At 37.0% G+C, this 26,059-nt stretch overlaps 1 long non-coding RNA gene across 1 annotated transcript in view; it reads left to right on the top strand.

The window, feature by feature from the left end:
* The window catches only part of LOC101905556 (uncharacterized), a 74,698-nt gene that overhangs the window by 33,398 nt on the left and 15,241 nt on the right, over positions 1–26,059 (top strand). The window contains exon 5 of the long non-coding RNA XR_003032980.2: positions 11,011–11,137. This is a non-coding gene — a long non-coding RNA (uncharacterized lncRNA). The remainder of the gene's footprint in view (positions 1–11,010; positions 11,138–26,059) is intronic.

Here is a 26,059-nt window from a genome sequence, read left to right as displayed (position 1 = left end):
TCTTCCCAAACCAGCATGGAACCTGCATCTCCTGCATTGCAGGCAGATTCTTGTCTACTGAGCCACCTGGGAAGCCCAATCTATACTCTCTATATAAATTTATACTTGTATCATTGCTTACACTTACCTTTTTGACTATAACACTTAAAATAATTTATATATATCATTATTCTTTCCCCTAAATTCTTTAGTGTGAGAAGAAATGCTCTCCATATGATCACAGTAGCATGATTATATCTAACATCAACAATAATTCCCTAATAAAATCAGATACCCAGTCTCGGTCTACATTCCAATTCGCCCACATATCTATTCATGAGGATTCAATCATAAGGCACTCAATACATTTGTTGTGTCTCTAAGTCTTCCTAAGTCAAGTAGTTTTTACCACTTTTTATTTCTGCCCCTGCTATTAACTTCTTTAAGATATCAGACCAGATGTCCTATAGAATGTTTTACATTCTGCATTTGTCTGGGTGTGTTTTCATCACATAATTTATATTTCTCTATCACCTATATTTTCTATAAGCTGAAATTTAAAACTAATGTCATGGTTAGTCACAAGTTAAACACTTTTGTGAAAAACAGTTCATGGAAAAATCAGTATTTCTTGTTGCATTTAATTTACAGAATGTCTGTGTTGTTCACAAAGTAAGTAGTGCCACTAGATTAATTCCATTAATCAGATCTTTCACCACAAAGGTATGTTTTCTCTTTTTCAATTAACAAATAATCTGTGGGGAGATACTCAACATTATGTGAATATTTTGTTTACCAGCATTTCCTCAAAAATGTTTACAACCATTGAAGTTTCTTCCCTTAGCTGTTTCATTTAAGATTAGCAGTGATTTTCTACTTTTTTTTTATTATTATCCTATAAATAAGTTAAAAAAAAAAAGTTTATCAACTAGGGCCACTTTTTAAAAACCCTCGAATCTATAGTTCTTGTTGAAAAAACAAGATATTATATCTTGTTCTCATCTTTTTTTGGACTGTCCTGGATCTTCATTGTTTTGAGGGCTTTTCTCTAGTTGTGATTAGTAGGGGCTATTCTCTTAGTCATAGTGTTCAGGCTTTGAAGTGTGATAGCTTCTTTTGTTGTGGAGTACAGACTCTGGAGCATTCAGACTTCAGTAGCTGTGGCACGTGGGTTCAGGAGTTGTGGCTCCCGGGCTCCAGAGCACAGGCTCAGTAGTTAGCTGTTCCGTGGCGTGTAGGATCTTCCTGGGCCAGGATCAAACATAGTCTCCTGAATTGTTCTCATCTTTTAATTACCAGTTTTCAAAAGTAAGGAATTTGTATATTCGTCATCTCCACAGGTGATCAATGAGTTTGTTTGATTTATAGTCTCTTTCCTTAGCCTTACTATTAACTCAATGATGTATATTTATGTAATGGATTCCAGTGAATTATAGTTACTATTATTGGTGTTTGAATGCTCCCAATTTGGATCAGGAGGAGTCACTCTAGGCTGGCAACTGTGTCCTTTTAACACAATCTGTTCATCCTTGAATACCTTCCTTCTCAGAATATGGAGGGCACTCATGGTGTTAAAGCTTTGGCAATCACCATTCCCTTCCACTTCTTTGCTTCTTCCTTTAGAATTGGCCATTTCCTAAGTGTCTCTGATTCCTTCAGTGTGAATAATAATTAGAAAATGAAAACTGGGTGTGAGGAGTGCTGATTTCCACAAGGAATATTATTGTTTTTGGATGGAGAGAGCTAGAAAATATATCTTGTAAAATTACATTTTTATTTGATATTTTCAACTCTTTAACATTACATGGTTTTAAATTTGTATGCATTTTTAAAATTTTGTATGCATATATCTTTTTTTCTATATTATTTCAACTCTTGGATCTTAAACAGTACAATAATTAAATTACTACGAAGGCAAAGAAACTGAGATAATTTTAAGGTTCCTCAGCATTTTTAACCTTAGAATATATCTCTTAAGAGTAAACAGAGTATGCAGTATGTTCTAACATCATTCTGACGCGAATACATCTATTTCAAAAAACTTCTCAGTGCTCCATATTTTTCATTTGTCCTATAAAAACCATCTTTTTATACTTCCTTTCTCTTGTTTTAGTGTAGACCTTTTAGTAGCTTCCAATTAACCTCTAGTATGAAATCTGATTGAATTTGGTTCTTCTCACCTTTTTCCCTCCATTTCTGTCATCTCTCTCATTACCTGTAAAGCAAGAGTCCTCCCTTCAACAAAAGAAAACTTTTGTTCTCTGACACTCCAATCCAGATGCCAGTTCCTTTGATTACTTCCTCACTTTCAGAACTAATCCATCATCTTCCTCTAAAATTAACAGGGTCTTCTCTAGTAATACCAGAAATTATATAGTTTGAAAGACACTTGATCATACTTTTATGCTGTTTAAAAATAGTTCTACAGTAGAGAAAGTGGGAGGACTTTGGCTAAAACTATGCCAATTGAGTGTCTAGTTTGATCAAACACTCAAAATAATGGCTGGGCTCTCTGTTTCTTTCTTCCTGGCACTGTGGGCTCTTTTTTGCAATCTTTGAGCATTGTGGGAAATAATTTCATAATGCATTTTTGCCCATTAGAAGATCTGCAGTGTTTTTCACCATGACTTTGGGTATTTTCTTTCTGCAATAACTTTGACCCTCTCCCAATATTTATCATTTACTTAATAACTGGTCTATTTCTCACACAATGATTTAGGGGGAAATTTTGTGAAGCAGAAATTTTGCAGTGCTCCATGTAAAGTTCTTCTGTTTCCATAAACTCCACCTGTAGTCTGCCCTGATTCTTGTGACAAATCGACTTTTTACTTCAAAGACTCAGTAACAAGATAAAATGATATTAAAAATGATTTTAATTTACCTGAGAATGTTATCAAAGTATGCTACATATCCAAGAGTCACATTTTTTAAATTATGAGAGCAGAGTTGATTACATATATTAGACAAGAGTATTTAATGAAATCTGTACTGATGTAGATCCTCTAGCACTTGAACAAAATACTGTAAAATACTGACTTCATGTCTCCTATGTGATTCTTTGCATTCCATTTTATCTAATCTCGAGGTGTATACCTTTGACAAGAACCCTAGACGGAATAAATAATATTAATTGAAGAGAAATTGAATTGCAGTAAGTTTGCAAGGAAATATAAGTATACAGAATTCAACAGCATGCAAAATCTTTAACCCTACTGGCTTTCAAATGGATACTGTTGTGCTTTATCCTATGCAATATTTCACTTCCTATGTGCATTTTAAGGGCATCTCACTTTAAAGAAAGCAAACAGAATAGCATGGAGAAGAACATATAGAAATGTTGTTTAATTCTGGGTATTATGAAACTCTTCACACTGACCTTGAAGATTTATTACTAATGAAAAGGATCAGCATTATTTGTAGGTTCACCTTAGGAATGCTGAAATCTAAGAGCAAGATGTGAAGCTCAGACTCAAAGATTCTTTTTAAAAATCTGGAATTGAGTTTCTCTCTGGGATAAATATTAACTGTAGACAGAGGAACCTATGGAGGAGACTAAAGATCATAGAGAGAACTAGACATTAAAAGTGTAGTAAAGCAAAAGAGAAGAAATGAATTAAATTCACAAAATACTATCATAATGTTCTTCAGCTACTGAAGAACAGAAGCAGTAATGTTTCCAGATACAGACATCTTAAATAAGAGCATGTGGATATGTGACAGCTGTGGCAGTCAGATAAGAAAAGCATCGTGAAACAGGAGAGAAGTCATTTTCCTGCAACTTATTTATAGTCACCAGGGCTATAAAGGTACCGGGATAAGGGGGGTGGGAAAATCAATCCCAGCCTGTGAGAGGAAAACTCAGTACTGATTTTGTAAACATTATACATTGAAACAGTGATACCATTATTCCCCTTCATTTCCCACTGTTCTTAGATATAAATCGGCCTAGTGAAGAATTCTCATTGATGCCAAGATGCATTTCTTGGTAGTTGTCAAATGTTGTGAGACAGCTGTAAAGCTGCTAAGAGTAATTCAATTTTAGCAGATTCTAATGACGTTTGTGTTGACAGAATAATATTCATGGCATGTAGCCGGATGGAGCCTCATGGAGATCTAATAACCTTCTGGCCTAATGTGAATGCCTATTATATCTCCCTAAAGAAGCAAGGAGAGTTATTTGAAACAACGTACAGAGACACACTGTCCTCTGTTTCTGAAATTTCCACTGGGCAACCAGCCCAGATATCAGTCCGGTTACAAAGTACTGTACACTTTAAATAGGAAAAACAAAATCTAACTATAGACCAGCAAATTGTTGGAGCATCTTTAAACTCTTTTCTCTCCCTAAGAATTCTGAGAACAGTTACAAGAGCAAGAGAAGGAGGAGAAAAAGAAACATTTTTTTTTCCCCTTCCATGAAGGAGAGGCTATGAAATCATAGGGAAAAAATGTTCTGACAAAATACAGTGTATCATCTTTTCAAAATACCCTGGATGGCCCTTTACCCTGAGTGCTTCAACTGTGAAAATAATATGACTTAAAAATTGTAAAATGCATCTTCTAAGAATTCAACTTTTAAAGCAGATTAGTTACAACACTGTGGCTCTTATTCCCACAGCATCCCTGAGGGGCTTAGCTTACTTTCTCACGGAAAAAGCAATGCTGTGTATTACAACTCCTAGAAAGAACTTGGCCTGCTCTTGAAATAGCTACGTAGTATTCCCCAAATAAGAATTTTATGACTCTGGGAATCCCAGGGTCACAAATCTCACCCCCAGGGTCCGTAGTCCCACGCCAGCTTGCTGCTTCTCCTTTGAGGGAAGTCAGTGACTTGATGCTGCCGTGAACGCCAGTCTTTCTGTGAGGTGACCCAGAGGCCTTGTGAATCAGAACGAAGCAGTGTTTGAAGAGTCAGCAGGAGTGAAAAGAATAGACAAGAAAATCAAAGTGAAAGTCAAAAGAAAACTCATCTATTCTGGAGCATACAAAATCAAATATAGAAAAACTAGGAAAACTTAATTTCTCTATACAGCTATTGCTGTGAACCAAAATGCATTTTCTGCTAATTCTTTTAAAGGGTCTGTTAAATCATCCAGCCTTAGAGATCTTCCTTGATCATGTATTTTCTCCCCATGTTATACAGCTAGAGTGCTTGGAGTATAACTTAAGTGAAAATAAATTCAGTAAGACTCTGTCTCCCCTGCCTGAGGCATATACCTCCTTTGCTCTGTTCACCTGGCACTTGTCACACACTGCCTTATTCCCGAAGTTTATAGATTTGTCTGTGTCTGTCTTATTTCCCTTAATGAGGCATAAAATTCTTGAGCACAAGGACCCCATCTTATTCAGCTTGTCTCCTTTAAAGGTGATAGATCCTGAAGACGGACCTGAGGTGGTAAGGTAAACTGGAGCCACAATAGCACAGCTCGCAGAAAACAAAATTACATCTCAGAGAAATGCCCTCATCTTCTCCTTCTCAGACACTGATGACTATTTCTACAGAAGAGCAGGAATATCCTAACAGAAAACTGGATGGATGTGGCCATAGTAATGGATTTCATTTTTAGGAAAAAAAAAACACGTTAAAATTTTTAATGTACCTTTGCTCTTCTTTCCCAAAATAAATTGTATATTTAGCCTCAGGGCTGCAGGGGGACAACCATAGTTATGCATGTTTGGAAGTAAAGATAAATTTCTTCTATAATAGGTCTACGGAGAAGGCAATGGCACCCCAGTCCAGTACTCTTGCCTGGAAAATCCCATGGACGGAGGAGCCTGGTGGGCTGAAGTCCATGGGGTCGCTAAGAGTCGGACACGACTGAGCGACTTCACTTTCACTTTTCACTTTCACGCATTGGAGAAGGAAATGGCAACCCACTCCAGTGTTCTTGCCTGGAGAATCCCAGGGACGGGGGAGTCTGGTGGGCTGCTGTCTATGGGGTCACACTGAGTCGGACACAACCGAAGTGACCTAGCATTGCATAGCATAGCATAATAGGTCTAATATTTGTTCCCCACCATTCAACTGGGAAGTAGAAGAAAAGGATACTTGCACTTATTTGTGAAGAATGCGTGTCATTCTTCCAGTATTTCTAGAGTAACTGCACTAACTGCATCTCTTCTAGGTAAAGGCTTGGTCTTTTCAATTACAACTCACGCCACCCTCTTATAGGTATGTACATAGCATACATGTGGTTCACCTTATAGGTAAAAAAAAGTTTTACCTGTTTATGCATTTCTATTCCACTTTGTTCTAGAAAGGAATTCTGGCGACTGAGTAATTTGCAATAGAATGGTCCCATAGATTTTTCCATAAGTCTGTTGAATGGGCTCCCCAACAACACTACCATATGCAGTTTCTTTGGTGGAATGTGAAAGCCTAGAAAATAAAAAGCAAACAAAGTTATTAGGTGTAATTTTAAAAGGATTCAATTTGGAAAAATATGTAATGAGAAGCAAAATAGAAATATTGAAAATAGAACTTAATTAGGGAATCCTAGATAGACATGAATATTGAAAAAGGAAAGTGATATCACATACGTTACTCTTTGTGTTGCCAGGCCAAACAATAAGAAAAAAGTCTGTAGACAGTAATTTGGCCTGAGTCAGAGGAAAGTCTCCATCATCCATGAAGATTTTTCCAATTCTAATTTATCTAATTCTGTGAATATTGACAGATTTGTTTAAAGAAACACAATAATACAGGAAAGAAGCTAGAGGGAACTTGCCAATAAGCAAAATATGTCAACTTCTGTGCCAAGTTATGTTGCCAATGCTCTTTAAAAGTGAGGCCCAGAATTACCATTAAGTGATAATTAAAAGGAAAACCATATGCTCAGGGCCAGCTTGGTTTACTGGGGGAGGGTAAATTTTGCCTTGTACTATATACATTTATCAGTGATTTCTATTACATAGTGGACTAACCGAGGTTAATATATAAGCTTTAATTGATTTTTTTAAAAGTCAATCTATGCTGATTAACTTACTATTTCTCTTGCCAAAAATTTAATCATTAATTCATCATGAGTCACTACATAACATTATAAAAACATTTTATTTGATTATTATAAATCTGTATGTTGAAAGAAAATTAAATCTAGCAATTTTTCAGCAAACAAAAGAAGAAAAACAATAGAACCTTTAAAATGATCTCTCTGAAAAGGTGTAACCAGATTGGAATAATTGTAGACTTCTTTCCCTAGAGTTAATGTCAATCTACACAACAAATTATCTCATACACTAGCTTTGGCTCATACAGTTATGATAAACCCAGAAGATAGTGGGGAAGTCACCATGTTAGCCCATTCTCTCTAGAAATATTTGGGTTCTACAATACTTTATCCACTTATGGATCAGTTCAGTCACTCCAGGCTTCCCTATCCATCACCAACTCCCAGAGCTTGCTCAAACTCATGTTCATCGAGTCAGTGATGCTATCCAACCATCTTATCCTCTGTTGTCTCCTTCTCCTCCTGCCTTCAATCTTTCCCAGCATCAGGGACTTTTCAAATGAGTCAGTTCTTCACATCAAGTGGCCAAAGTATTGGAGTTTCAGCTCCAGCCTCAGTCCTTCCAATGAATATTCAAGGTTGATTTCCTTTATGATTGGCTGATTTGATCTCCTTGCCATCCAAGGGACTCTCGAGAGTCTTCTCCAACACCACAGTTCAAAAGCATCAATTCTTTGGTGGTCAGCTGTCTTTTATAACCAATTTATATGCCATTTTGCCATATGCTATTTTCATAGATGCACTTAAAAATCTTTTTAAAAAAGTATCATGGTATTTTAATGTGGACCATTTTTAAAGTCTTTATTGAGTTTGTCACAATATTTCTTCTGTTTTATGCTTTTTTTGGCCATGAGGCATGTGGGATCTTAGCTCCCCGACCAGGGATCGAACCCTCACCCCCTGCATTGGAATGTGGAGTCTTAACCACTGGACCACCAGGGAAGTCCTGTTACCCTGATACTTTTGATCCAAAAGTTATTTGACCTATATTTCAAGGCCCAGTTCACTGTCCCATGAGTCCAGCGCACAGGAGTAGACAGACTAAAGAGGCCCTAATTACTCTCCTTTAATTCTCCAAGCACATTAGAGTAACTCCAGGACCTAGTGTCACAAAGGAAAGTCAACTGTTGCTTTCTGTTTCAGGTGGGTGTGTGAACACAACCCTGGAAAGCTCTCCATTATGGGGGGAAAGTTGGAAGGCTGTGATCTGGGTGTTCTGCAAACTCCACACTTCTAAGATTTATATTTTGTTTTACAAATGAAAGTTTATTTTATTAAGGAAAAAAAAGGCAGCGCAGCTCTGCTTGGGCCTGTTAAAGGCTGTGTGCATTCCACAGTGGCTACAGAGAATGAATGCAGAAATCAGAGCCCTGGGGTTATTTGCCTGAAAGGATCTGGAGAAATACAAAACCGCTTTCATAAAAGTCTTTCTAGAGATCAGACTGCTGTGATTAGGATGTGAAAATTGAGGGGTTTGCTTTCTAATATTTCCCTTTCCATGCTCCCTTCTGGGTCATGACAATTAATTGGCCTACTTGGGGCCGAGTGCAGCTAGCTCTGTGATAATTGCTAAAAAAAAATAAATAAATAACTATCGTGGAGTCAAAATAACTCCTTGGGAATTTCACTTTTCTGTCAATGAGAGACTCCAGGACAAATACTTAATCTGTATCTGATACATTCTTCCCAGTTACCTTTACAGAATGACTGAAGGGTCCACATGTTAGCAGTGGCTTTTTTCAAAGTTTGTACATTAAAAAAAAAAAAAAAAATGTATGCAGTCTGAGTTTGTATTATTAAACACTGGAGTGGCAAAATCTTTTTAGAGCTATAGTACTGAGTCTCGCTGACTTTCATCTAGTTTGCCCATGACTAAAGTGATCCATGTGGATTAAGGCAATAATTCAATCTGAATGTTTGCTTTGTATTTTAAAAACAAATGAAATGTTGAACAGTTGTCAGGTGTTAGCTTGATCTTTATTGTAACTCTTTGCTAAGATTACGAGGATTACACTGAGTACTTGAGGTAAGATTTGAATAGTGGCAAATACCAGGATACTGTTATCTGGTTTCAGCATCAGTCAAAGAAGTATTAAATAATCAGATAATGTCTCTGCTGCTCTCAAAACATGAAATCCCTTTATGCTAATCCACACATGCTACCAATCAGAAAGCGACCACAGAAACTACACAGAAAACAGTATATGTGCTTCTATTCACAGATCGTATATTCAATACAAATTAGGAATTAAGATACTCTGTTCTGATTCATCCACGCGTCTTACGTTTAGGCAAGAAAAAATACCCACGGGTTGCAGGCTCTCCCCTGGTCTCCAAAACTCACTGTGAGATCTCCATTCTTGCTTCCAGTGATTCCTACCTGTTTTTCACCTATCTTTAAATCCAACTTAAAAAAGGAAAATATAGTTATTAGTGTCATGATATTTTGAATCTGAATTATACCTTCAAAATGATTTTATCTAATCCATTCACTTTATAGATAAGAGAACTGAACCTAATAGAATTATACTTCATTTTTAGTAGAAATCAAAACTTTTGATCCACAGCTCACTTATATTTTCAGTACACCAAATTAGTTTTGGAAATTTATTGTCTGCTCTCTAAATCATTGTCTTTGGAGAGGAAAACACTTAGAATTTTTTAACAAAGCTCTAGAACATTGCTTTCCATTTTCATTTGATGATACGGGTGTCATTATGCACATTTCTGGGCTTCCCTGGTGGCTCAGATAGTAAAAAACCTGCCTGCAGTGCAGGAGATCAGGGTTCTATCCCTGGGTCCGGAAGATCCCCTGGAGAAGGAAGTCTGAGAAGCAAGGATTCTAAGCATACCAAGAAGCCAACATGTTTAATATACAGTTGACCCTTGGACAACACAGTTTGAACTGTGCAGGTCCACTTATATTACAGATTTTTTCAAGAAGTATATTGGAAAAATTTTTGATTTGTGACAATTTGAAAAAACTCTCAGATGAGCCTTGTGGCTTAGAAATATCAAAAAATTTAAGAATGATATGAATGCATAAAATAAATGTAAATAGTAGGCTGTCCTTTCATAGATAGGTGAGTAATATTTAATATGAAATGATGAAATTACCAGACAAAAATTTTAAAACTATAATAAATATCTTTAAGAATTTAAAGGAAAAGGTGACCTAATAAGTAAATATATGAGGAGTCTCAGCATAGCAATTAAATCTATTATAAAGAATCAAATGGAAAAGTCTGGAATTGAAAAGTATGCAATCTGAAATAAAAATTCATCAGATGAACTTCACAGCAGATTGGCAATTCATCAGATGAACTTCACAGCAGATTGGCAACCACAGAAAAAAGGACAATGAAATTAAAGATAAAAAATTAGAAATTATCCAACCTGAAGAACAGAGAATAAAATATTTTTTTAATGCAGTTACTTGTGGAATGACATTAAGCAGTATAACATTTCATGTATGTTTTTTTGCCAGAGAGAGCATTTCTTCATATTTGTTAAAAACCATCAACCCAAGATCCAAGAATTTCAGCAAACCCAGAACAAGATTAATGCAAAGACAACCACAACTAGGCACATCTAATCAAGCTGCTGCATATCAAAAATAAACAAAGTATCTTAAAAGTAGTCAGAAGAAAAGAGAAGTTTTATACAGAGAAAAAACGATTTAATTGAGAGCTTCTCATCGAAAACAATCAAGTCCGGAAGACAATGAAATGGCGTTTTTAAAGGGTTTTAAGAAGAAAAAAAAAAAAAAACTACCAGCCAGAATTATAATACTCTTTTTTCTAGCAGAAGTATCCTTCAAAATATGAGTTAAATCAATTCAGATAAAAACCAGAGAGAACTTAGAGCTAGTGACTCTTCACTATAAGTAGTAAAGGGATTTTTCAGAATAAAGAGAAATAACACCCAAGGAAAACTAGGAAGGAAACAATAGCAAACACATGAAATGATAAATATATGGGTAAATATAAAAGATTTAAGATAAATTTGTGTTCTAATTCAGGGACTCCTGTCATGGCGTTGTCTCTGCCCCTCAAATTTTGATAATTCTGGTTACCTACCCTCATCTTCAGAGTACCATGAAGCTCTCACTGTCTGCCTCGGCTGTTTCCTTGAGGGAATAAACCAAGGTAATGCCCGATTTCTTTTTCTCAAGTACTTTCTGTGTCCTTGTTCTCTGATATATTCAAAGAGTTGTTTTTTATATTTTCTCAAGGTTTCATATAGTTATCAGCAGGAGGGTCAACCTTATAAGCTACCCAGTCATGGCTGAAACAATGTCAGCCAAGCAATCTTTAAGGAGAAAACCAAAGCTAACAACCTTAACTCTGTATTTCAAGACATGAAGTTATAGCAATTCATACAATGTGACTTAATGCAAGGAGAAAAAATAAACAAGTGGAACAAAAGAGTCCAGAATAGACACACGTAGATGGAATTAAATTTACGACAAAGATGGCACTTCATCTCAGAGGAAATGTACAGACCTTTCGAAAACTGATATAGGGGAAATTAGAAATATATATATATAATATGTATAAAATCTCTCTACCTAACTCACATTATATCTAAGAAGCAGCTTAGGTAAATTGTAGATCTAAATGTTAACTGTAAAATAATAAGGTTTCTTGACGTAAACATGGGAGCATATTTGAATTATCTTGGTTTAGGCGAAGACCACTTAAACTAAACATGAAATGCATTAAACAGACAGGAAGATATTTTAGAATTACACTATTCTGTTCAATGCCAATAAAAGTGAAGCCACAGAGTAAAAATTGTCTTTGGTTTTTGTTTTGTTTTTGCCACAGTTAAGGATAGAGATAGGACTTAACACTTACCAGAATAAATATAATGTATTGAAATTTAATATAAGAAACTGCAGTAGTAAGTGTTGTCAAGGTTATGTAGCAACAATATCTCTGTATTTTTGATAAGGAGAGTAAATTAGTGTTGTGGAAACCATCCACAACGCTAATCACAACCCACAGTGCTCCAGAGTCTTAAAAACACAAAAGCAGCAAACAACCTCCTCCATACAAAATAAACAGAAGTCATAAGAGAGGCTGAGGGGCTGCTTGCAAGAGTTAGCTGGTGGCTCTGCTTCACTTCTCCTAACCAGAATGATCCAGAGTTAAATGGCATGGAAGTGTCTGAGAGCCAAGGAGCAACGCTGCTTTCAGAGAGAGGACGGCAGTTGGGTGGGAGAACTCAGAGGGATAAGATACGAAGGAACAAATAAATAGAAAGCAAATATTAGTGAAAGCCATAAAACTGAGAAATGGTATTTCTAATATATGCCTTAAAAAAGTATACTTACGTTTATTAAAAGGTATGTACAGGAATATATATAGTTGGACTTGCCTGGCAGTCCAGTGGTAACAACTTCATCTTCCAATGCTGGGGCTGCAGGTTCAGTCTCTGGTAGGGGTGCTTGCCTCATAGCCGAAAACTAAAACATAAAACAGAAGCAATATTGTAACAAGACTTTAAAAATGGTCCACATCAATCTTCAAAAAGAGTATTTATATGATCTGTAATAGCCAAAAGTATAATCAACCAGAGGCACATCAATCATCTAACAGATAATTAGATTTTCAGAGAGTTATACAAAAGAATACCATCCAACAAAGAAAATGAGCAAAATCATGCCATTCACTATAACATGGATGGATCTCATAAACATAATATTGAGCAAAAGATGACAGAGAAAATCGAGAAAAAAGAGCATTTATTTATATTAATTTATATGCAGATCAAAACAGAAAAAAGTAATGATGTTAGAGGTCAGGAGAGTGGTTATTTGGGAAGAGAATCAGAGACTGGGGAAAAGCATAAAGGAGACATGTAAAGTTCTGACATTTTTGACCTGAATAAAGGGTACAGAAGCGTTTCACACGAACAGTCTTTGAGCCCTACTTTGTGGTTTGTATGTTTGTATATAAGCATACTGCGCTTTGATATGAGCAGCAGCATATTAAACCTGCAGTTTGGTAGAACAGAAGGTATAGGTACAATGATGAAGTGGCAAGAAAGAGCAACAACAGCAAGGTTATAAAGAGAATTGTTTTGAATTGGGTTTTTCTAGGGCAACAGCTTTCAAACAGTTTTAAAGCCCCAAATTCACATTGTGTGTGTGTGTATTTATACTTATTTAGGTATATGTAAAAAGTGAAAGAGAACTTTTACAAAACAGTACCATACCAATAGCAATATACTCTGGTGCCTTCTATTCTAGTTACTTTTTTAGTTTTCTTCCTCAGTCTGAAAAAGGACATCTACAAAAAACTATGGTTAACATCATATTTATTGGAGAAAGCTTAAATGCGTTCTCCATGAATTTGGGAGTAAGACTAAGATGCTCACTAACACCACTACCAGTTAGCATAGTACCAGAGGCGTTATCCAGTTCACTTAAGCAAGAAAAATAAAATTAAAAGACTGGAAAGAAAGTAAACTTAAATCACGGCAGGATTATAGAAAATCCAATGTTTGGTGGAGATCGTCTTCAAAGCCAAGATTGTCCAATTTTCTAGTTATCATTTTAATTAATAATTGATTATACATTTTCAATTAATGAGAAAACAACATGTGTTTAATACATACACATTTATGGAGATAGGTACAGATATTGCGTGAGAATGAGATTCAAAATTCTAAGCGCAGTTAAGCTTTGAACCAAAATTGTAAATTATTATAACATGCTTTTAACATCTGAAATCATTACAGTTTAAAATCTCTTTATCAAATTTCCATACAAACTACTTCTTTGAATAAGTTTCTTATTATGCAGACTTAGTATACTATTACAGAACTATTAAATGTAATAATTTAAATGCCCAATGAATGCTGAACAAAGTTAGCTTAACTATGCTAGGAATAAATATGTAAGTTATCAAAGGCCAGGTACAGACTTAAGTACTATGAAGAAGGCAAATACTTTCTAAAGCTTGTCTTTCCATCTTTAGCTCTATTCTGCCTTTTATTGTCATGTTATCAAGAAATTAGGTGTGTATGGGTATTTGTGTGAGTGTGTGTGTATGTGTTCTGTAATGCTGGATAACACGACAAGTGCTCTATAGTAGCCAATACATTTCTAGGGCAAAGGAGCTGGAACTTTAGTACCTGGTTGCCTCTGGGAAAACTACCTTAGTTAACAGGAATCGATCCAACAGTCTTTGGCTAGCATCCAACTCAATAGGAGGTCACATTTTTCAAAATTGAGTTTTGTATGTGTGTTTATTTTGGAACTCCATTGGGATTTTCAGGATGTAAGCTTGTATTACATTTTAAATATATTTTCATAAAGATATTTAGATGTTCTCTTTCATGTATAGTTTGAAATTAAGTTCAGGAACTCAAGACATGGATATTCAGTGTGTCTTAACCCTTAAAGTTAATGACTTCTAATTAACCCAGCAAGAAGCTAATGACTTGTAATCACTTGCCAATTGATTCTGAGGTTTGGTTTTGTTTTTGTAAAATTAGTCTAGATAAAACAGAGAGCTATAGCTGGTGGGGGAAAGGCAGAGGAAGATCCAGGTTCAAGAAGTCACTCACAAGGTGAGTTCTAGAAGATACTCAGGGTGATAGAAAGCATATTTCTGGTCTTTTGCCAATTATTATGAGACCCATGAATGTTGTTGTAAATAAAGGTGCATGTACTGGAGACTATATAACTGAAACATTGAGAAAATCATTATCTAGTATCACTTAACTGATCTCGGAGAAGGCAATGGCAACCCACTCCAGTACTCTTGCCTGGAAAATCCCACGGACAGAGGAGCCTGGTGGGCTGCAGTCCATGGGGTCGCTAAGAGTTGGACACGACTGAGCGACTTCACTTTCACTTTTCACTTTCATGCATTGGAGAAGGAAATGGCAACCCACTCCAGTGTTCTTGCCTGGAGAATCCCAGGGACGGGGAGCCTGGTGGGGTTGCACAGAGTCGGACACGACTGAAGCGACTTAGCAGCAGCAGTGCTTAGCACTTGCAACAATTCAGCTAAAAAAGAGGAATATACACATAAAATTGTGTATCAGATAACTGATTTTATATTTCACTTACAAAGATATATATACTTTGGTTGATGAAACTTGTTCCATAAGATGATAAAACATGAATGATTCTGAATCACATAAACATTTATTAAAATCTGCCCTTAGGCCAGGATCTGGGCGATCCATTGGGCATTGAAAGATGAATAACCCACAGCCCCTTTCTCCAGGAGTTTATACTGATTAATAAATAATCACCTAGAGTACAGAACTCTATAACAAAGAAATACTTTAGAGGATATGAGATTTGAAAATGCATGTGTAATCCTCTCAGGTCCTTCATACACAGCACATATATATTTTTCTACCGCTTAGAATTTGCCAGTTACTACCCCCTAGAGGAGGGCTTCCCTGGTGGCTCAGACAGTAAAGAAACCGCCTGCAATGTGGGAGACCTGGGTTTGATCCCTGGGTTGGGACGATCCCCTGGAGGAGGGCATGGCTACCCACTCCAGTATTCTTGCCTGGAGAATCCTCATGGACGGAGGAGCCTGGCGGGCTACAGTCCATGGGGTCGCAAAGAGTCGGACGTGATCGAGCACGCGCATGCACACGCGCACGTACATAGAGATATTGAAGTTCAGGAGGCTGACAAAGGAATTTTGTCAGGAATAAGGAAGATTTGGTATAACAATGATGTTGGCTAATCTTATTTGACTTGTAAAAAATGTTTCAGAGAATATTCAAAAACAGTCCCTACAGCTGTAGCTATAGAACAAATATCTAGCTTAAGACGAACACTATTCAAAAATACTATGTATTAAAAACAGTGGTTTGTGATTAGGTATAATTGGTTGTACTAGAGTGATAAGAAACTGGAAAAAAACAGTCTTTATTTGTTACTATTTTTCAAGATAAGAAAACACACAGAGTAGCCTGACATTATGGAACAATTTTCACAACCATGATGTTAAAAAAAAGCTGTACTGATAAGGAAGATTTTTAAAATAAAGCAAAAAAAAAAAGTGCAGTGCTTCAAACACAATCTTTTTTTCCCCTTTGATCATGGTTAAGGGCAATTCAGCCCTGTAATTATTTTCCAACAGAGAAACAAGAAAGTTGGAGTTATCAGCAAATCAGCAACACTGGACACTCCTGAAGCCATGGCCCTTTCTGCCTCTATAAACATGATCAATACTTCTTCCTCAGTCCTGCAGCAGAATCACCCACTGACTCCCGCATTTTTAGCCGGCACCCCTCTTTTGAAGTGCCTGCCAAAGTATCCTACTTAACTATTATGGCAAGAAAAAAATATCAAATTAGGAAAGTAAAGAAAGAATAAGGCCATTGTCTGTGCAGTTGCCTTCCAGGCTGGCCTGTCATTTTCTCTGGGAGGGAGCTCTGAACTGAATTGACTGCCCCAAGTCTTAGGTTCTGTTCTCACACCAACCACTATGATTCCATGTGAGCTCAGCCAAGCTCTTTGATGTCACCAGCCTTTCCTTTTTCAGAGAGGAGCCTGGTTGTGTGTGATTGCTTGTTTTGAGTGCAAGCGTCTGGGTACAGCTAATCAGACACCTGATGGGTTTGACTTCTTTGGGGTGTATCATTTTAATTTTGTTTTTCTGTTTTAATCAGTGGTGTTAGATGATTTCAGTAATGCTGATATACATATATCTATGCCTATGTATTATGTGTGTATATATTGCACATAATGTGTGTGAAACTTTATAAAAGGTAGCTTTATAATAAGCACATTGTTTATTGTACTCTGACCAAGTGCAGAGGCTAATTTGAAAATCCTTGGAACAATAGTCAGAAATTCCTATTTTTAAAGAATTCATTCATGCATCCGCATGCCTCTAAGGACAGAAATGAACATGCCAGTTCAGCATGAGAACGATGACAGTTCGGAAAATAAACTCCTTGATTTTCCTTACAAAACAAAAACTAAAACATTACAGAGCTTTGTTGTTGTTTTAGACCAGAAGCTAACATTTCTTCTGCTTTCTTCTCTCATCTCCCAAAGCCATCTTCCCCTACGACTATCTCAAGGGAGGATCTAGTCTGAAAATTCAGGCAAGTTCTACCCGAACTGCTACTTGCACCAGTAAAACAGTATGCTATCCTTGCAAGTAAAGGTAAAGATCATCAATCAATCTTTCCTCCAAATTACACAATCCTCTGAGTAAAATTAATAATTACAGACGCAATTATGCTCTATTAGCATGAGTAAAATGTTTATGCAAAGAACCTTAGCTAAGTGAATGCAAATGATGGTAGATCACAGGCACACACACTTTACTCTGCCGTTTCCTCTGCCAGGAAGGAAACGTTCTAAGATCTTTGCCTGCTTTCTTGCTTCTCATTATGGAGGGTTCGGCTCTGATGCCATCTACTGAGAATGGTCATTCTTAACTATCCCATTTCATGAAGTACCCCAAACTCCCTGTTCCATATTACCTTGTTTGATTTTTATAGCACTTTGATCTTTAGTTACTGTTCTTTTGTTAACTGGCTGGCTGTCTCTCCCATTAGCCTGTAAGCACCATGAGAGTTGGGGACTTCTCTGATTCACCACGCCATTTCCAATGCCCAGAATCATGCTCGGTGTACAGTAGGAATGCATGAATATCCAATTGGTGAACAGATGAACAAATGAAATGCTCATGTTTTTGTTGGAAAAGATTACATAGGAAAGGATGAACAATTGCAAACCAAGCTCAAGACTGGTTTTACTTAGAAGTACTTGTAGTTTACCAGACAGTATTTATTATACACTTGAATTTTTAGACCTTTATTAATCTACCTGAAATTATACATAAAATAGCCATCTTATGTAAGTGTAGAGAATATGCCAAAAAAAAAAAAAAACAACCCACAATAATGGCAAATGCACAGTATTACAGTGAAGTAAAATGGCTTCTCCATGTGACAACTGACTCAAAGTTAAATTTCTAAGTAATTAGAATCATTATGTTTCTCTTTAATCAATTTCTAGATTGAGACACACTAACTCTATCCACACTGTAAACTCATGAAACATAGCAGTTATTAATTACAGTAGCAATAAAAGTTCATAATCTAGCTCCCTCATAGGTAGGTCCCCTATCAAAGAATGTAATACAAAACAGGAATTATTCTTTTTCATCTGTGTTCTTATTGTGTTAAATGCTGTTGCACAATTTGATTTTTGAGTTTTCATTGAAAAGAAGACCTTAAAAATATGGACAGTATTTTCTTGCCATGAAAATGAAAATCTGAGTTGCATGAATCTTAAAGTACTTTTCCTGGCTAAGCTTCTTTTTGCTGTTAAAAAATGTGATAAATTATTATATGATTCAAAACCATAATATAACTGAAGGAAATGATCATTTGAAAGGATTTTAATTAAATTATGTTTCAAGAGTACTTTCCTATGACAGTTTATTTTTCTTCGTATTTTTAAGTGTCAAATCTGCTATAAGCCAGAACTTTAGGGTAGTAAACTAGAAAAATTAAGTTATAGTTCACAGTAGGCATCTTCTTACACTTTGAATAGAACAGACCCGTCTGAATTCATTCCATATTGTATTAAGAGAAAAACTGTATGTAAACATTGTGTTTTGTAAACTATATACCTTTCCTTGGTCTTGCCACTAGAAAGATTTTTGTTTTTCATTAATAAAACCAGTGATAAAGAGTTATATGATCCATTTCAATATCTGTATTCATAGAAAAGTTACATAAAAATATAAGAAAATTTCAGAATTAGGGTTTATTTTACTGTTAATATATGTGGGGAAATGTGGATTTGCTAACCTAGAATCTTATTTTTTCTTTGTAAGGATAATTGATTCTCTTTCTGTATGTAATATCTTTCAAATCAGACCACCAAGAAAAATTGATTCTAAAAATTTAACATACCTGTGCTGGAATCCTTTACTATCAAGAGCATGCTCTTATATAGCTGATGGTCTTGGAAAATATTAAACCTGTAAGAGTTAAAAGTCAAAAAAATCAATAACACAAATTAGAAGAATTTATTGTGAAACAATATGGAGTCTCATAGATATACATCTAGTACAGCCAAATATCCTGTCATATAATGTTAAATCATTTTGAAATAGTTTTAAAATCCAAATTTGTAGCCAGAACAATTTCTGAGCCTCTTTTTTCGCTGCACTAATATTTTGTTTTAGTCATTAACCCAAGGATGCCTATAAAAGAACAGTGATACTATGGGATGTGATCAATCAACGCTGACGGTTCATTGATTGATGTCTTGGTCCTAGACAGAAGAGTTTCTAAGTCAGCCATGCCTTCTTGTGAGATGAAGGTTGCAGTATGGAATTGTACGTGTTATAAAGTCACCCCTCTGAACTTCTGCGTAATTCATATCATCTATGTACATTTTGAAATTGTTCTGTAAAATAGGCAAGGCCATGGGTAAGTTCAATGTACATTGTGCAAAAGTATATTGTTTAATAGCTTTTATTTGAGAAAAAAATCATTTTTTACTTTAAATGACTTTGAGTTTAAACTGTAGTTTCTAAATTCTCCTTTGTTGCTTACTCACAACCATTGCTGAACATAAATTTGCCTTTCCCTTCATGAAATCACTGCTAAGGACATAATCATTTGAATATGACTTATTTTTTTTAAAAAGTCCAGAAATTATATTGCTACTTCACGTTCTTATGGCACTTTGGTCATAATCCTGAGAAAATATTGACAAAGTTATTACTTTAAAATGTTAAGTACCAGTAGTAATAAATGTGGCAATCTGGCTAAAAAGCACATTAAAACCTACCTGTTAAGAATGTCAGAAAAAATTAGTTTATGGAAAACAAAAAAATCTTAATTTTTAATTATAAATTTATATACAAACTCAATCTTCTCTTCTCAAATTTTTACATAATTTTAGAGAATGCTGATTATATAAAGATGAATGAAAACCAACTCATAATAGAGCCCATTCTTCAGTCTATTGGAAGAGATATATATGTGAATAATAATTAAGATACAAGTCATGATGTATAGAAATTATAGCCCTTATACATTGCTGGTGGAAATATAAGATGGTAGAGCCACAGTGGAAAAGATTTTGGCAGTTCCTCAAAATATGAAACACAGAATTACCACACCAGGGACTTCTCTGGTTTAGTGGTTAAGATTCCACATTTCCAATGCAGGGGGCAGGAGTCTGATCCCTGATCTGAGAACTAAGATCTCACATGCTGCGCAGTGAGGCCAAAAAAAAAAAAGGCAGAATTACCACACTATCCAGCAATTCCACTCCTGGGTACCACCCAAGAGAAATAAAAACTTCTATCTACACAAAAACATGTACACAAATATTCATAGCAGCTTTATTCATAATAGCTGAAAATATAAACAATCCATATGTCCATCTATTAGGAAATGAATAAGTTACATGTATTATATTCACACAATGGAATATTACATCGGTTCCCTCTGAACCACAAAATTAAAAGAAAATCTTTCCCAGAAAGTGGGAGAGTTCTGCTCCTCGTACTGAATCAGGAAAAAATGAATCACTGATAACATGCTACAACACAGATAAACCTCAAAAACATTCTAACTGAAAAAAGCCAGTGAGCGACAGGAGATCACATATCTGTTTACACGAAATGCCCAGAATAGACAAATCTGTAGAGAAAGTAGACGAGTGGTGGTCTAGAGGGAGGAAGAGGTATGTGGAGCTAGACAGGAGGACGCAGAGTAACTGATAATGAGCACTAGGGTTTCAGGGTAAAAATAATGTTCTCAAACTAGATGATGCAGTTGTACAAGTCTGTGAATATACTAAAATGATGTTACAGCATATAGATCATATATCAGTAAAGCTATTAAGATACAAGGCAGTACATGATAAAACAAAAAAGTATTCCTGAAGGTTGGAAAAGAAAAGAAGTAATTCCTTGTGTGGTAGGGCAAGTGAGAAAATGGAATGTTAGCAGTTTCCTAGAAGAGGAAACTTTTAAGCTAGATCTTGAAAAATAATAGAAATTTCTCTAAGTTGAGAAACTTCATCATGTTTGACAGAGAGGCCAAAGCACAGATCTAGGGAAAGTCACAGTTAATTTGATAAACGATTCAGCAGTGGGAGGATGGATAGACTTAGGAAAGGTGCTTGGAAGTGACAGAGAATGGTAGGAAACAAGACTAAGACAACAGGTAGAAAACAAGAGCGGTTAAAACCCTTTAGGCTTTGCTGAAAAACAATGGTACACTCCTCTGAATTTGACAGAAACTATTAAAGTTTTTCTTAAGAAAATTAGCATGCTGCTTTTTGTTTTATAGAAATGAGACATACCTCTTTAAGATAAGATTTACATCTCTGATCAAAATTGTCCAGGAATCCAGGAATCGGTAAGATACTTAACTGGTTCTGACTGGTCAGGAGTTGAATCAGTAGGAGGAGCAGAACTCTCCCACTTTCTGGGAAAGATTTTCTTTTAATTTTGTGGTTCAGAGGGAACTGATGTAATCTTGCAGACAGACCTCCCTGGCCTCAGGTACATCCAGGGACATTCTTGATCCAAATAAACTCAATAGTAACTGCGACACTGTCCGAAGTCTTTGGTCCTTTATCACTGTTTATCTTTTTCTCTGGTTGGGACTAAGAAACGAGATCCCCTTTCTGTTTGATGGTAAAACCAAAGTCACTGACTTTGTTGGTGCCAGTGTCATAGAGGATGTCTGTTTATGAAAAGTGGCAGCAGTGATAAACTGAGGGCATCCTGATGGCATTCAAAACCACAGTTCTAGCACTCTCCCAGGCTACAACCCAGCCCTTGGTAATGGGAGCCATTGATTTCCTCTTTGTGGTTAAGCTGGTTAAAGTTGAATTTCTGTCACTTGTAGCAAAATGTTTCTAACAGCATTAGAACTAGTCACCAATAGATTCTTGCTGGCCTATTGGATGCACCATGATGTATCCATTACCTGATATCTGCCTGCAGTGCAGAAGATCCTGGTTCAGTTCCTGGGTTGGGAAGATCCACTGGAGCAGGGATAGGCTACCCACTCTAATATTCTTGGGCTTCCCTTGTGGCTCAGCTGGTAAAGAATCCACCTGCAATGCGAGAGACCTAGATTCAATCCCTGGGTTGGGAAGATCCCCTGGAGAAGGGAAAGGCTACCCACTCGAGTATTCTGGCCTGGAGAATTCCATGGATTGTATAGTCCTTGGGGTCGCAAAGAGTCGGACACAGCTGAGCAACTTTCACTTCACCTGATATCTATGACCTTCTGATTTAGCTAGAACCTGGGTATTAAACTCAAAAGTAAGAGCAGTATGTGTGCTGTGGTAGGGGAACTTAAAAATGAAGACTTTTCATCAATTTTTAACATCAGTTCCTGACTGATAGATGTTATTATATCCTAAATGGACACATTTTCTCTTGGAAAGCCATTTGCAGCTAAAAATGTAGGTCAGAGATACCAAAAATCCAGCAGGTGTGCCAGGTCTCCTGCCATACTTTTGGTCACCATGACTAGCTGACAACAGAATTTTACTAAACCTGGCTGTGCCCTCGAGTTCCTCATGAGCAGCCCACCAGGAAGCCACTGACAGTTAAGTAGAGTTTGCATGCAAGATCAAATCTACTTGCCAGCCTGGATAAGGTTACTGATAATGATCTTAATAAAATCGTTATGACCTCTTTTCTCTCTTCTCTATAAAGTTAAGCCCTTCTACCAGTTTAAGACGGAAAGCCTGCTTTAAGGAAATCTATTATTCATGTATGCCACAGCGGAGTCACCTTTCCCCGTATGGGTGCGTTTTAATCCTTTACTACAAACACTGGATGAAAGGATTTCCTTTTGGTGATAAAGAATTTCAGGCATCTGAGAGCAAATGGAAGAGTTATTTCAGGAGGACTTTTTCACAGAGCTTCTGGGATCCCAGCGTGTGTTTGGGGCTAATCCCCCCCTTTTGGAAGTCATATCGCCTATATTGCACCCACCAGGCTCACTCTGGACAAAGAGAATTTGAGAGAGTCTGACCTCGTTCATGAAATAAACTGCCTTCAATTCATTTTATAGATTAGTTCAGAGATCTGTCTAATTTTATTTCAAAACCCTCAATATTCTATAGACCTTAAGTTAAAAATGATATATATTCTTTCCACCTGGTAGATTCTCTGCATTTTCTTAGCCAAGGTAGTGGAGGGGGGACATTAACCAACTGTCTTTAAAAGCTAAGCTCCTGAATCCTTACAACAACTGTCAGGAGCCTGTTATCTTATAAACACACACACACACACACACACACACACACACACTAAGGAAATTAAGACCAACTAAGGAGATCATATTAATTTCTTGCATGTACCCACATTTATGGGCTTCCCTGGTGGCTCAGCTGGTAAAGAATCCACCTGCAATGCAGACCTGAGTTCGATCCCTGGGTTGGGAAGAGCCCCTGGAGAGGGGAACGGCTACACACTCCAATATTCTGGCCTGGAGAATCCCATGGACTGTATAGTCCATGGGGTCGCAAAGAGTCAGACATGACTGAGCAACTTCCACTTTCCCTTTCACCCACATTTATATCCCTGGTGGCTCAGATGGTAAAGAATCTGTCTGCAATGTAGGAGACCCAGGTTGGATCCCTGGGTAGGGAAGATCCCCTGGAGAAGGTAATGGCAACCTACTCCTGTATTCTTGCTTGGAGAATTCCATGAACAGAGAAGCCTGGTGAGCTATAGTCCATGGGGTTGCAAAAAGTCGGATGTGACTGAGTAACTAACACACATATTTATATCACAGGTGGAAATCCACAAAGCGTGCATAGAGCGAAAGTGTCCTAAAGAAGTCCCATTCTTCTTTGTCTTTTTCATGATGTTGTCAAGAACAACGAAGGGTCTGAGATTTTATCCTGACTAGAAGCAAATTAGGTAGCTCATCGAAGTTTCAGGGATTCTGTCAAAAGTCAGTGACAAACAATATTGTTATTCAAGAAATAGCAGTGGCCGGAATATCAGCATTTTCCTGCTCCACAAGCCTAATTCCCCAAAGGGCGATTCAAACAGGGTCAGGTGACCCTTGTACCTGTATTAAAGGGCTGCAGTAAAGGAGAGGAACTCTGGGCTTAGGAATTCAAGTCTTTTATAATGGGCAGTAAATACGCCTGACCATTTGTTCTAGAGGAACATAATATAGTATAGTATGGTATGCTGCTGCTGCTAAGTTGCTGCAGTCGTGTCCGACTCTGTGCGACCCCATGGACGGCAGCCCACCAGGCTCCCCCGTCCCTGGGATTCTCCAGGCAAGAACACTGGAGTGGGTTGCCATTTCCTTCTCCAGTGCATGAAAGTGAAAAGTGAAAGTGAAGTCACTCAGTTGTGTCCGACTCTTAGTGACCTCATGGACTGCAGCCTCCCAGGCTCCTCCGTCCATGGCATTTTCCAGGCAAGAGTACTGGAGTGGGTGCTGTTGCCTTCTCCGTATGGTATAGTATAATGTAATATGATATAATATTAGTATGGTATAGTATAATAAATTTGGTACAATTATTATTATAAGCACATCTGCCTTTTGTTTTAGTGACACTATTTCTATCTTCTAAGGCTGTTTGCTATTAAAAAAAAAAAAATCCTTGAAAACATAGTACAAGAACCACAAAAGACAGTGCCTCTGCTCATAAGACATGTAAAAATGAAAGACACACAGAAAATTATCTTTCAACAGATATGTACAACAAATTCTTTTTTGTTAGTCAATATGGGTTGGTTATATTGAAAGTCATAGAATTCCAATTAATAATGATCAATAGATTTCATGATAAATGTTCTCATTGAGAATTTTTGAATGTAATATTAACTGATTACTGTCATGTGATGCTTGGAGAAGGAAATGGCAACCCACTCCAGTACTCTTGCCTAGAAAATTCCATGGATGGAGGAGCCTGGTGGGCTACAGTCCATGGGGTCACAAAGAGTCAGACGCGACTGAGCGACTAGGAGATGCTAGGAGAAATAATGGCAATGTACAAATTCAAAAATACCAATTTCAAAAGGAAATAATGGCCATTTTATCCCTACCTTAATCCAAGAGTGAAAACACATTGAAAACAGTTGTGGGAGAATTTTATAATTAGAGAAACAGCTTCATCAATCTAAAATCAACCATTTAAAGATGATACAGTACATATTGGGGCATCCCTGGTGGCTCAGAGAGTAAAGAATCTGCCTGCAAGGTGGGAGACCTGGGTTCAATCCCTGGGTTGGGAAGATCCCCTGGAGAAGGGAATGACAACCTGCTCCAGTATTCTTGCCTGGAGAATCCCATAGACAGAAGAGCTTGGTGGGCTACAGTCCATGGGGTCGCAGAGTCGGACACGACTGAGCGACTCTCACGCTGCACTTTGACGCACAGTACATATTGGGTACTGGTTTCCTTTTATGACCTGTGTAAGGAGTAATGGAAATTAATTGTGTTTGATCCAGAAAGCCAGCTTTATTTTAGATAAAACAGGTAACTGAGTAAAATAACATATATGCCCTCAAATGATGGTCCACTTCAGATTTTATCAACTAAATCTATATTAAATAGTAGTTTAAAAGTATGGTATTGCTAACTAGAAATAAAATTTGATACATACTGCCCTGTAATACTTAATCAAATGATTGAATAATCCCAGTGTTTTTCCTGTAAACTTGTCAGGTTTGTAAAATGCCGTGACTATGCATATAACACATAGGAGCTGAGCTTGTGACTGTGCAACAGGCAGTGACCCCACTTCCAAGCTTTTTGTGCTCACCTCTCACTTCAGGCACAAATTGAGCCCTGCCTTTCCTGATAACTTCAAGGTCTTTTTGTGCCTGCATTGGTGTCTCACATAGGCAGTAATCCGGCATGAACTTGTTCCAAGACCACATCTGGTGGGTTTCAGACCGGAGTGAACCTTCTGGGCCACCTGGGCTCCTTGCTATTATCCATGACTGTATCCATGGTTCCAAGGCTCTAAAACCTTCAAACTCTAATAGCTGCCTTTGGCTCCTTTGCTCCCGATTTGTCTATCCTTTCCAAGCGTATGTTTCAGG

Source organism: Bos taurus, chromosome 27, assembly GCF_002263795.3.
Source record: "Bos taurus isolate L1 Dominette 01449 registration number 42190680 breed Hereford chromosome 27, ARS-UCD2.0, whole genome shotgun sequence".
Lineage (NCBI taxonomy): Eukaryota > Metazoa > Chordata > Mammalia > Artiodactyla > Bovidae > Bos > Bos taurus.
Note: the sequence above shows the minus strand (reverse complement) of the source record. Positions and strands in the feature narration are given on the sequence as shown.